Genomic DNA, 14290 nt, shown 5'->3' with positions numbered 1-14290 from the left:
CCTGGAAGGCCACAGTGAGGTCCCCCCAAAGCTTCTCTTCTCCAGCTGAACAATCCCAGCTCTCTCAGCCTTTCCTCCCAGCAGAGCTGCTCCATCCTCTGATCATCTTGGTGTCTCCTCTGGACTCTCTCCCACAGCTCCCTGTCCTTGCTGTGCTGGGATCCCAGAGCTGGGGCAGCTCTGCAGGGGTGTCCCCCATGGATGGAGCAGAGGAACAGAATTCCCCCCTCACTGTAGAGGATGACAGGGAAAAGCAACCCCACAGACACTGCTCCTTGTCAGCTGGTTATCCCCAGTACTGGGATCTGTGGTTCCCCCCTCTCCCAAAAATGTCAAAAAACACTGTCCTGGGATGGGCAAGGGGAGACTGGACACATTCCCATACACTTTGTTTCTCTGGGAGAAGGAGCAGCAATTGAGGTTCTTAGTGGCAATTTGGAACAAGGCTCTGCAGAGGGATACAGGGCAGGGATGAGTTAGTCATGAGCACAGATGAGGAGTAATCCTGCATTAGTCACACTACAGATAATAAGAGCTGGGAAATGATGACACGTGAGCCTCATGTTAAACCCACTTGTGCTTAATTCCCTGTGCTGAATATAAATTGTTGTGAAGAACAACGCATTCCTACAGAACAATTCCCCACATAATGCCACTAACATCTCTGTCACCTTGATTTAGGCCATTTAAATGTCAGCAAGACAAGTTAACAGTGCCTGAGGGCAGCTCTGTCCTCTGCACCAGAAATCTTGTTCCATCATATTCTATTTCCCCGCAGCGCCTCACCAGAAGATCCAACTTTCGCACGCAGGGAGAGATTTCCAGTGGGGGACACGGCAGCCAGGGATGGTGATTCCCCTTTGCCTCCCCAGTATTCCCAACCAATTCACTTTGTAATACAAAGAGCTGAGATCTGACATGACTTTGTGCATCTCTGCCACCGCCCTGCCCCTGCTGTAGCCAGCCTGCCATGTGCAAGTGCTTCCCTTCTATTAATTCCAGCCCTGAATGCCAAAAGATCCACACTTTCTACCATCAGACAGGAACTAAAAACACAGAAAATACTTTAGCATTTAAAAAAAAAAAAAAAAAAGCTGTAATGAATTTTTCTTTTGGCAAAAGTGGGTGTAGAACCTGACAGCACTAAAACCCTCAGAGGTAAAGTTTTAGAGTGTTAGCAGGTTATTAGCAGAGTTAAAAACGTGCAGAAAGCTTCTCTGCTGAATTATTGAAGTGCTGCCCTCCCAGCCACTTGCAGCCTGCTTGAAGAGAGGCCCTGAACCACCTGCCACACAATCTTCTCACCTACAGCTATAGGACTGCACGGTCCAGGCAACCCTTGAGCAGGTACCTTCTGCCTGCTGAGGTTATGAGTTTGTCCCACCTGCAGGAGAATTTCAAAGCAGCTGCTCAAAGGCAACTTCTTGAAGTTCAAAGCCCCGAGGAGAGTTAAAACACGTTTTATGAACAAATTACCTTTGGGTCCTGGGAGAGCTGTACCTACTTCTGCAGCTTTCTCTGAAGGCAACATGCAGCCTGAGACTCACAGAAAATACACTTTTAGCCAGTCTTCTGGAGACTGGGCTTCTGAAGCACTGCTACAGCATTTTTTTCCTGATGACTTTGTGTATTTGTCCTTGAAGGAGAACAAGAGCTTTGTGGTTGAGAAAAACGTTCCCTGGAGATGCTGTTTCTGGAGGTTGCTCTCAGAAAGCCTGGAGTCTGCTCCCACTAAAATCAGCAAGAAAGTTATCACCGGCATCAGTGGGAACGAGACTACGTGCAGCAGCTTTACATTTACACCGGATTAGGAAGCCTTTTGTTCTGGTCTCTGGTTTGCATGTCTTGTTTACAAAAGGCAGTTAATGCCAATAAAGGGACTAACCACCACTAACAAACAGCTGTAACAGATAACCCGGTAAGCATGGGGGTGGATTGTGTTACAGCAGGGAAGGGGATATTTGTAGCTTCGTGTTATATTAGGATGCTGTTTTCCCACAAGGGGAGCAAATTCTCCAGAGGTTAAATCGAAGCAGGGTTCTAATTTATTTGCACTGAATCACTTCTTCTGCCCTCACCCCAAAGGACCCTCTCTCTGGGAACAAAGAAGATACTCATCTCCTACCACCAGTGCCCAGATTGTGAACACAGGAGGTTTCAGAGGCATTTCCCTACAGCAGAGAGCTGATAAACCTTTTGTCTCTCAGCTTTTGTTCAGTCTCATGGAGGTAAAACTTCTGTGACTGACACTTGGTGGTGAGCATCCACCTCTTCCCTGAAACCCTCTTGCCCCACGTGCTTCAACCTTGCCACCTTTCCTTTGCACACCCTGGAAAAATCTTCCACCAGCAAGGTCAGGTTGGTCTGGCTTGCTCCTGTAGGGACTTATGAGTCAAACCTGGATTACAGGGCACCCCTAACCTCAGGGAATCACATTCCAGCTTTTCAGTCAGCCCATAACAAGGGTAGTTCTGCCTTTTTTTTTTCCTTTTTTTTCCCCAGTGTCTGCTTGGTGCCAACGGGGTCACCTCAATTTGCAGTGTTATTTGTGATCAATGAAGTTTTCCGTCCAAGCCAGTTATTTTACTTCTGAACCTCATAAGAGTCAGCTGGGAATACTGTGCTTCCATGGCATTCCTCCTTTCTCCCTGTGCCACCCCTGACTCCTGCCTCAGCTATCACCCCGTCCTAATTCCTGCCCAAGCCCTAACAATTGTCGCTCCCTGCACTCTCCTGGCCCCACACACCAGGACAGCAGCTGCTGTGTGGGGATCCCTCTGAGACATGGCCAAAAGGTGGGTTGGAATGTGCCCTATGCTGCTGCCTAAAACGTGGGTTTCATTTCCAGTCTTTTTTTTTTTTTTTCCAACAGAAAAGCTATAAAAGAGTTTGCTAAAAGATTTCTGTTCTTTTCTTTCATCCCACGTGAAATGTTTTTCACTCTAAGTGTCCCTCTGTGTTACGAGTGTATCTTTCACTAATAACTCCTCGCACTAATAACCCTTTTTTTCATTCCTCCACTTTCCTCTCTTCCTTCCAGCCCATTTACAAACCCTGTGGCATGGCAGAACCCGTGAATCTTTAAGTTTAGGCATGAGAGAGACAGCTACAGCCAGACAGAAGCCAAAGTTGAAACAGAGGTTGTTCTTAGATGGAGATGAAACACTTTCATCTCTTCTCCTAAGTGGCCTGAATTAACTCAAAATGAGAAACTCTTTACAAGGACCCAGAGTGGCAGGACGAGGAGGAATGGGTTCAAACTGACAGACAGCAGGTTTAGATTGGATATTAGGATGAAATTCTTCCCTGTGAGGGTGGGCAGGCCCTGGCACAGGTTGCCCAGAGAAGCTGTGGCTGCCCCATCCCTGGCAGTGTCCCAGGCCAGGCTGGATGGGGCTCTGAGCAATCTGGGCTGATGGAAGGTGTCCCTGCCCGTGGCAGAGGTGGTGGAACAAGATGATCTTTAAGGTCCATTCCAGCCCAAATCATTCTGTGACTCTGTGGAGGGGTCAGGGAAGCAGCATCCTGCTTGTAAGGGAGGTCATTACAGGCAAAGCTGGAAATTCAATCCAGTCACTGACAGGACTGGGCTGACTCCCATCTGTTTTGTTTCTCAGGATACACCCAGTCTGTGTTTAGTCGTTCCATCTGCAACCACAGCTCCAGCTCTTAAGCCCTGCTCTCCTCCCAGGCACAGACACGAAATCCAGGAGATAAAAACTGGGATTCTCTCCCTGTGCTTCTCTCAGTAAAGGATGAATTTCTGCTCCCTGCAGAAGGCTGGTTAGTCCATGTGTGCTGCTTGTTGCTCCTTTAGCTGGGGTGCCAGGATGCCACAAGCCCAGTTTTGTGTTGCCTGTTAAAGAGTTTTCAGCGAGGGGCTCCCTGCTCGAAAACCTGGCCATGACAAAGAGAAACCTGTCATGGTGATGGTTTCATTCAGTGAAAGCTCTGGGCAGACAGAGCTCTTGGATCCAGGAGGAAAACCCTGACAAAAAGAGGAGCAAAAAGAAGTCTGTTTTCCTTGACTAACCACACACATAACAATGGGTTTATTCCCCAGCACCTGGATCAGGCACGGAACTTCAGCCTGAGCCTTCTCTTTCCCCCCTCTCCCCACCCAAAGGGGTGACTGTCAAGGAATCAGCCTGGATAGTTTGCTGTATTTTCAGCCTCATTTCCAGGGCTTATTTATCTAGGCTCCTGAGTACTTCTGTGGCTGAGAAAAAAAATAATTTAAAAAATAAATTAACGGGTTTTGTATTCAGTTTGGACAGTGATAAGGCTTGAGGTCAGGCTTGCAGGAGCAATTTCCGTGGACTAACACTCCCAAGCTGTGTCTTAGAGTGTCCTTCAGGATCGCAAAAGAAGGTTGTAAAAAAAAAATACCCCCTCTGAAGAGACACGAGTGTGTGTCCTCAGAGCTCCCCACAGGGATGTGGGTTTATCACCCCCAGGCACAACTCCCAGAGTCCAGGAGCTCAGTGTCCAACAAGAACTCCACGTTCAGGAGAAGGAGTGGAGGCAGGTGGGAGGAACCTTTGCATCTCATGGTATTTCTGGACTTCCATCCTAATTCTTTCATTCTCCCTCAGTTTTTCTCACCCCCCTTTTTATGCTTGCTGTTTGCTTCGGGTCAGAGAATTCCTTCCTTTATGGTGCCTCATAACGTGAAATCCAAAAGCTTCATCCTTATTTGTTCTCATAGAGTCATCCCAGGTCCTTTTTGCTTGGTCACTGTAGTCCTCAACATGGAATTTAAGCGTCTAAGATCTAACTTTGCTGCCAGCATACTCAATCCCCTCAAATAGAGGTGTCTCTGGCTGCCTGACTTCAGTAAACATTGTTTTTATTCCAAGCTTCCACCAACTAAATGCCTTCAAGCCATAACATTCTCCTCAGAGCAAATAGACTGTACAAGCTCCCCCAGCTTTCATAACTAACTTGGAGCTCACATTCATCACCCTGATCCATCACCTCACTGTTATCTTTCTCCTTGAACTCTGTTTTTGCCCCCTTTTGTTTTGCCTGCAGATCTCCCTGTCACCATCACCGCAAGAAGACATCCATATCACTGCTCCCTCATCTTTCCACTTGCTCAAATCCTCTTCACCTACCTTGGTAAGGGGTGTAAAACTGAAGGTGCTGCATCAGGGACACGTGGCAGGCAGGGCTAACTCTGCTTTGAGGCAGGGAGAGGGCACGAGCCAGGTGTGGGACCCACACACCTCCCATCTGGTCCGAGACTGGGACAGCAGAGGAGCAGCTCTGGCTCAAAACACCTTCCCAGTGCCGAAGAAAGGCCAAGATCAGGTGAACAACGTGCTGTCCATCCAGAGGAGATGACTGGAAACTGGAGTTAGGACTGGTTAGGACAGGCCAAGCCCACGCCAGGGCTTCCCCAGCGCAGGCAGTCACATTCCAGCTCCCAGGAACGCTCCCAGGCACTCCCAGCTGTAACACAGCAGACACAGCCTTGCTGTCACATACAGGAGGATAAAGGGCCTCGTTTGTTATCTTGTCTCAGTTCAGAAAACCTCCAGCTCGTGGGGAAGGGTAAGATATGTCCTATTTTGCTGTTCTGTGAAAGGCCATTTAGAAATAAACATGGAGCAGAGGAGGTAAAATTTGTTGCACAATCCATCACCCTGACCTTTGCAGGAAATAAAGCTCTGCCTCAGAGCTCATCAACAGCAACTCATGCCTTGATTTACTGCTGGGGCTCCCTAATTTTATGCTAATGTAACTCTATTGATTTCTGTAGATTTGCAGTAGTATTACAGCAGAGTAACACAAAAATAAACATAGCACTCAGTTTGATGAAGACAGAAAGCTTGCCTGTGTTTTCCAATTTTATCAGCTGGCCTAATAAAAGCTACTATTTCTCCATACAGTCCTCAATGCAATCAGTCTAAGCATGGTGCTGGTTTAGAAAAAAAAAAAGGTAAATTACTGTCTCCTACTGATATCTGAACCTAAATGTATTTGTGAATTACTGCCAGTAGGTATTTCAAGAGAGAAAAAAAAATAAGAAGAAATTAAAATCAATTCAGCAAACCAGTTCAGCAAATCCCCCTAAGCAGCATAAATGAAGGAAGGTTTGTAAATGCCCTGTCCAAGGCTCAGCATATCTGTCACCAACAGGGATGCTCCACGTGAAAAATGTTTGGCTGTATTTTTCCAACTGATTTGTAACTACCCTGGAGAACAGTGAAAGCTGGCTGAAATTCTTGTCCTGCCACTTATTTCTCTATTTGCTGAGGGTTTTTTTTCTCTCTGTGATGTGCACAAAAGTTGGCTGGCACCCAGGGGGGTGAAATGAGCCCCACGCCAGTGCCTCTGGGGGCTGTGATGGGAGCAGGGGGGTGGGAACTGCCCTTTTTTCTCAGGCTGAAAGGAGAGGAGCTGCTGGTGGTGAGCACAGCAGAAGGGCTGGGAAGCTGGGAGATGGTCTCAGGGTGGGAGAGCAGGAGAATTAGGGACAGCAGGCTGTTGGTGTGGGTGTTGGAAGCACAGGAGCTGTGCATGCAATGCTGACAGAGGGCACGGCAGGGCTGTCACGCTTACCACTCTGCCTTTCGTTGCCTCGCCACCAGCATCCACTCCACAAAAGCTGTTTCACACCTTCCACAAATGTGTAACAGTAAACAAACTCCCACTACGGGTAAGAAAGCTCTGCCAGCGTAAGAAACCGCAAACAGGTTTTCTCAAGCTGATGAAAAGTGCACAAAGATTCTCCTGGCCTGTTAAACTGTGTGTACACAAGGGCTTTGTGACCTGCTCCCACCTTCCACGAGACTTGTCCTGGCTTCCCATAGGTTTTCACAGGAATATTGCAAAATATCCCTTTTGCTCCCTTCGAAGTGAAGCATCTTTTCTTCACCACTGTTTGCTGTGCAGTGGGTCAAGCTCACCCTCCATGTTCTACTTACAGAACTGAATGGAGAATTAGACAATAACATGCCTGGGTATGTGCTGAGATTTGGTGGGTGCCATGGCATTTCCACAGGATGACCCAAATTCTGTCTGTCCTTTGATTCATTTCCCACCACCTGGAGTGATGCAGTTAAACATGTGAACACAGCTGTGATTTAAATCCCACTATTACACTGAAAATGTTCATCATTTAAAATGGTACCTTTGCTAAAACAGTAACATGCAATAAAGTACAACACATGCCCCCTGCCACTAGGCAAAAACCAAGGTCTACAAAAACCTCTGTGTCTTCAGCGACTCAAACACTGGGAGGCCTCGAGCCCAGTGTGAGCAACGTGCACTTTGGTTTGCCTCCTGATCCTCAGGGTATTTATTTCTGAGTGTTGATGCTCAGTGGGAGTTAGAACATGAAATAAGCTGAGAGGAAGGTCAGAGCATCAAGGTGTACACATACACCTAAAAGTGGAAGAGAAACTGTTGCCATAAGAAAGCACCTTGGCCTTGCAGCTGGAGTAGAAAACAAGAAAAAAAAAAGTTTCTCAAAACTCCAATAAGGTCCCTCAGTACCTAAACAGCTGATGCTGATCTGAAGAGGGTGGAAGGGCTGGGCCAAGGAACACCACTTGCACCTCGTGGTGGTTGTGTCACCTCTGCTCTGCACTGCAGAGAATCACAGCCATAGACTGGCCTGGGTTAGATGAAAACTGGTTGCAAATACAGATGGCCCTGCCTGGCACGATGGGTGCTGACAAAGGGACTCTTTGGAGCCAGGCCTTGCTTTTTCCAACAAGCTGTCAAGCCAAGGGCAAGGCATGTAAAATCACTGCTTCCAAAAGGAGATGTAAGCTTCCAGAAACAGAAAGTGGGGCCACCCTCCTGAAGATTTTGGCGGTCCTCTCTGGTAGCAATCCTGATATAAACCCACTCACCGGTACAAAGAAAAAGAACCGCTTATTTAGCATCTGAAAAGGCACCTTCATTTGTCAGAGAGGAGCAGAAGAAGAAGATATCTTCGAGTTTAAGAAGAAAATATCTTTGTTGCTCTTAAGGACACTGGGGAACACTAGAGCTGAGGCACTGTTTCAGTTTTTGAAAAGCAGGTGTGAGGAAAAACAGCAAAGTTTGTTTCATCTAGATGGGACTGACCATGACCTTCAGTAAAAACAAAATAAAAATCTCATTTGTGTTTTAACTAATGGCTCTTCCTTAGACACAGCTGAGCAGAGACCAGTGGGAGGCATAAAATCCCTCAAAGGCAGGGAGGACCTGCAGGGGGACATGGACAAATTAGAGAGGGCTGGGCAATCACCAACCATATGAATTTCAACAAAGATAAGTGCTGGATTTTGCACCTGAAACAGGGCAACCCTGGATGTATGGACAGAGTGGGGAATGAGAGGCTGGAAAGCAGCACCAGGAAAGGGCCCTGGGGGTCCCAGTCAATGGCCAGTTGAACATGAGTCAGCAGTGCCCTGGCAGCCAGGGGGGGCAACCACAAAGCTGTTTCAGGGGAGGTTTAGGTTGGATAATGGGAAAAGGTTCCTCACTCAGAGGGTGGTTAGTCACTGGAACAGGCTCCACAGGGAAGTGGTCATGGCCTCACAGAATGCAAGAAATATTTGAACAACATTCTCAGGCACAGGGTGGGATTCTAGGAGCTGTCCTGTGCAGGGCCAGGAGCTGGACTCTCATGATCTTTGTGAGGCCCTTCCAGTTCAGGATATCCTATGATTCTGTGAAACCTTCCACGGCGAATCTTCAGGAGATTACCCCATAAAACGAGTCCTCCAACTCCATTTATTGCCTAATTTCCTCGAGCTCTCCAGCACTACGTGATCACAGCCGTGCCATGCAGGTCCAGGTTAGAGCAGCAACTCCAGGGAAGAGAAGGATGCTGTCAGAACAGCGGGAAGAGTTTGGTTTCCCAGGCAGCCACAGCGAGTTAAGCGGGTGCGCCGCTCAGGGGGGGCAGCACAGATGGGGACCTGGTGCCCATCCCATGCAGATGGTGAGCTGGGTAAACAAGAAGCTCCTGTTCTGCATCAGCCTGCCGGTGTGCCACTCGCCAGAGGGCATCTGCAGGCTGATGGCTGCCAGCTCGCAGCCCGGCCGCTCCCACCCTTCCATCAGCACTGCTTGTATAAACAGGGAAGAGGCTCCACATCCCACCGGCCTCCCCTGCTCCTCCAGGCCCCGGGAAGCAGGAAATCCACACATTTATCACTCCCGACGGCGCTTCGGTGACAGTGGAAAATATTACATGGAGCCATAAAAATAGTCGTGTCTCCTGCCCAACAACAGCCTGGCTGCGGCCTGATGGATGGCTTAAACCAAATAAAGCTATGTTCAGAGACCAGCCTCGACCTTCAGGGAGCTGCATTAGATATGGAAAGCTTCACCCAGCAGGGCTCCCAAGCAGCTGTTTAGACATGCACATAGTCCTGAGGAAGTCAGCAATTCTCCTGGTGTGCCCCAGGTGCTGGATCCACGCCCACACTGTTGCCCTTAACCACGGGGGGTATTTAGTGGCCCATCTGCAGCCACAGGTGCCACACAGGGGAAGTGGTCACCATTCCTGTCACCCAGAGGAGACAGGGCATGCTGTGAACACGCTTCAGACGGGATTTTGATCAGCTTCAGTGGAGCTACTTCCATTCCGAGTATTAAGACCAGCGTCACAGAGTTGTGCCTCTTCTCAAAAGTTAAACGAGCTCAGTTATTGTTGATGTGCTGTGGATTATTCACCAAACAGCCCTTCACGATGCAGAGTACCTTTTAGCCCTAAAAAGGTCTGCTACAGCTGGCTTTATTATACAGATGAAATTCCAAAGTACTAAGCAGCCCCTTCTGGGGATGCCCAGCAGTGATATTCCAAAGCACCAGCTGGTATCTGCTTGGGATGCCCAGCAGGGATGTTCCCAAAAATCTTCCTCACACTGTCTGTACAGCTCAGTCTTCCTTCTTTTCATTCTTCCATCTCTTACCAGTGAAAACGTGGGCTTGTTTATATTTACCCAACCTCATTTTGCCATGTCAGCTGGGGAGAGGCTGAGCTTGTGACAGTGTCTGCATTGCAGGCTGGTGGTTTGAGCTGTGTCTGCAGCCAGGGGAAATCCACACAGTGCAGGTTCCTGGAGCCCAGTGACACAGCTGGGCTGTGCCACAACGAGCCAATGCCTCCTTCAGACAAGCAGAAGCTCCCTCTTGGCTCCACTGGCTGTCAGTGGGGTCAGATCAGTGCTTGATCATGGACATCTGATGCCATCTGAGACGGATGAGGATGTCCCTGCTCTGGCTTTCAGCTATTGTTGCTGGAGAGTGCCACATGCCATGCCTGCACGTCCCCAGGCTTGTCTGGGATGCCCTAGGAAGCTCACTGCTCATTTCTTTCAAACCTCATTACTCCAGAAGTGTTGGTTGTGTCAAGGACCACAGAGTTTTACTCTGCCCTCTCAAGAGAGAGGGGCCCAGTGGGACACATTTACCAATGACATTGACACAAGTAAGAGTGGTGTTTGCTTTGAAACCAAAAATCCTATACCAAAAAGCCCCATTGCTTTTGAAATCTTTTAGTCTCTGGTTTTAAACCTTGTGAATTAACTAACCTATTATTAAAAAAATATTAAAAAATTCTAGTGGTCATACAGTTCAAAGAAGCAGTATATCTTCAAAGTCAGTCATTCAAATTATCCAAAGGAAGTCCATTTTAAAGGTATTGATGAGACTATTTCTTCCAGACCAGCAAGAGTCTGAGACATTCAGATATCCAGGAACAGAATAGACTGTGCAATTTATTTATTTGATCTGTTCAAGCTAAAATGATCAGGGTTTTAAATAGCAATTTATTGATAGCCACCTATTAGTGAGCACCACATAGTCCCCTGAGATTGTGGCACAGCTCTTCAGACACAAGCTGTCAAACAGTTCAGACAATCTGAGGGCAGAGAGGATGCAAACACAGCCTATTTTCCACATGATTCTTGTATAGTAATATAGAATTAACACTGAATTAATGAGATCATCACTTCTGCACACAGTGCAGTCACTGTTCCTGGATGTATGACTGACCTCTGAAAAGCATTTTGGTTTGCTCTAGCTCAGTTTCTCCCGTGGAAAATGGCCACTCTAACGCTACAGACAAGAAGTGCAGCGTGAATTGAGCTGATGATGTGTCATCCCTGGTTCTGTTTACAGCTGGTGAGGTTTGTTGGCACGGCAGGAATGTGTGGGTCAGGCAGGCATTCTGTTTTCCACGGGGTGCTGGAAGGCTGCTTAGCGGAGGTGGCTGCGTGGGTTTGCAGTTATGGTGCTGTTGACTCTAAGCCATCCAAGGGAAGAGGGAATCATTTGTACACAGCTCTGAGAAGAGTCCTTGTCAGGCTTGCTACCATCTGGCTCAGAGTCATTCCCTGAACTGAGCCAGCCTGGATGTGTGGATGGACTGGGGAATGAGGGGTCAGATTGATCCCATCCCAATCTGCAGCTTCCTCCCAAGGGGCAGGGGAGGGGCAGGCACTGCCCCCTGCTCTCTGCTGACCTGTGACAGCTGGAGCTGTGTCACAGGAAGGGTAGGTTGGACATCAGGAAAAGGTTCTTCACCCAGAGGATGGCTGGCACTAGAACTCCCCAGGGTCACTGCCCCGAGCCTGACAGAGTCCAAGCAGAGTTTGGACAACGCTCTCAGGCAGAGGGTGGGACTCTTGGGCTCGTCCTGTGCATGGCCAGGATTTTGTTGGTCCTTGTGGATCCCTTCCAATTCAGGATATTCTGTGGCTCTGTGGCCATGCCAGCTGCAGAGAGCACTAACCAGAAGCAGCTGATTTGATGAGGATGAAGCACAAACAGGTGGGTTACCACTTTCAGGATGAGGAAGGTGATTATATGCCCTGAAAGGCTAATGATGGTCTGCAAGGAGATACCTGGACTTGCCACTGCCTTGTCAAGGTGAAGACAGGTAGGAAAGGTGGGCACCTTCTTACCTGAAACTAAAACCCAGGCAAAGCTGATCCTTGCTTGGGCTTGATTACAAGCAGGAATCTCAGGTTGGGTTCATCAAAGTTCCCGGACAGGATGAAGTGAAATGACCGCTCGGATTTCCAGCAGGTCCAACTCACGTTGAGGCTCAGTGTCGGCTCTCAGGGTGAGGATCTGCAGTTGCAGAAAGGAAGGTTAGGAACCCAAGTGGTTTTAACTGGAGACCTCTCCAAAAAAAAAAAAAAAAAAAAAAAAAAAAAAAAAAAAAAAAAAAAAAAAAAAAATTGGAAAAACGCTGCTTTCTGTTCTCTGTCCTGTTATATGACAAATAAAATGGTGTCAAAATGAAAAGAAAAAAGGCTTTCTAGTAGAACTGCTTAGATGTGGAGACCTGCACGATTTTCCTCAGCCTTTCTACAGGTTTTGGATATGTGTTCAAGCCTTTTTAAGCATACACTGAAAACTGGAGGGGAATTCTGATTTATTTTGTTTTTTGGGCATCATTATGCTGACATTTATTTGGCTGGTATCCACTCTCCAAGTAAGGAAATCCCACCAACACGTGCATTTTTTTCTTCTTGTTTTATGCCATTCTGCTTTTAAACTCGGGCTCACCTTCAAGATGAGGGCTTTGGGATCCCAAGCGTATTTAAAACCCAAGATTTTTTTTCTTTGAGGGAGTGGAGTTCCCTTTTTATTTTCTCTGTTTACGAGAGAAAAACCAGAATAGCTGTCACTTTAACAAATTCCTCCTAACCACATGTACCTGGGCAGGTTAGGGCCCAGAAAGGACCATGCAGATTTAGTTCCATCGGGATTAAACACACCAGGAGGGAAAACATAGGAGTAAGTGTGCCAGGTATGTTCATGCTGCGTCTTACCCTGTTTATAGGTTTGTTCTTATGTTGACATCTATATCTCTAGCAATTAAAATAATAAATTGAGTCAGCAGTGCCCTCCTACAGAGATCAGCATGAATCCCACCTCTTCCTTGTATCCTGCTGCATGGCATGGTGTTATCAGCACACAAGGGGTGCTCTCTGTATCCATGTACTGCTGCTCCCTTTTCCTCTCCAGCCTGTGCTCCAAGGCTTTTCCACCATCTCTGCAGCCAACCTTACCAGGACAAAGGCTTTGAAACATCCTCACAAACTCTGCAGGACTGCTCTTGGTGTGAAGGGTGCAGAATGTTTCTGCTCTGGACCCCATCTGGACCTCCACCAGTTCTCAGATTGCTCTTGCTGTGCTTCTCATCACGTGTAGCTTGTGTTGTGACCCGAGGGCAGGACCCAGCACCAGGTTTTGTTGAATCTCAAGTCCCCTCTAAGGGCCACAGCAGTCTGCAGCAGTCAAATCATCTCCTGTATTTGAGGCCTTTGCCTCCTGGAAATAGCTGATAAGAAGGATCCCTTACTCGGCAGCACCTCTGGCCATATAGGGAACTCTGTTTCAGTTTGCATCATCTGTCAGGACAGCCAGCACTGCTCTGGAAGGCAGCCTGCAAAAAGTTTGTGTCCTCTGGGAACAGACCATCCACTGAGACCACCACCAGCCAGCCAGTCTGCTTTTATCCTCAGCTGGCATCTCTTTGCCATGCAACCCAGGGGCTTTTCTTCCATGCCCCCCAAATCTAGGGCTGGCTGTAATTCATGCAGTGCTGCTCCAGTTTCTTTCTCTGATTCCTGTTTTCTCTAGGGGTTGCTCCCTGTAATAGGCTTCCTTTAGCAAAGATAAAATAAGGTGAAAAAAAAAAAAACCTTCTTTACCAGCCTTTCCATAATTTTTTTACACTTTTCTGGCCTTTCTGTGCTTACCTGGCTATTACATTTTCGGAACCCATCCCCCTTTAACCCTAAATTGCTTCCCCTTTTCTTATGGCTCTCTTTTGCAGTTAATTTTTTGGCTTCTCTGATGAATCTCCCCGCAATGCTGAGGTGATAGTAAAGGGATTTTTTGGGACCCAGAGACTGCTTGGGAGCTAATAACCTTGCTAAAGCAGATTTAAGAGATGTTAGGTACAGGCTAGCTCTGTGTGCAAACCTTGACTCAGCACATATGCAAACGGGCTCCAAAAATAGCTTGCACTTTCCCAATTCACATGTGATGCATGTGCCACAATTCTGCACTGTGCTTTCCAAAAATAGCACTTGCAGGCGATTGGCTGGTCTAAATCTGTGAATATTTAGCTTTTTTTTCAACCAAGGCATCAAAGCACCGGGCTCCACAGACTTTTCATAGAGGGATTTTTCTCCTGGGCGCCTCCCCCTCTATTCACAAAAATAAGGGGTTTATCCCCTCCCCCGTGCAACTGCTTAAGATCCCCGTGGCAACTGCACAAACCCCTCACGTGGAGAAGCGACATCAGGCATCAGCTGAAAGG

The sequence above is a fragment of the Empidonax traillii genome, unplaced genomic scaffold (genome assembly GCF_003031625.1).
Source record: "Empidonax traillii isolate 1590-97213 ecotype Southwest subspecies unplaced genomic scaffold, ASM303162v1 scaffold1418:size113040, whole genome shotgun sequence".
NCBI classification, from domain to species: domain Eukaryota; kingdom Metazoa; phylum Chordata; class Aves; order Passeriformes; family Tyrannidae; genus Empidonax; species Empidonax traillii.
Note: the sequence above shows the minus strand (reverse complement) of the source record.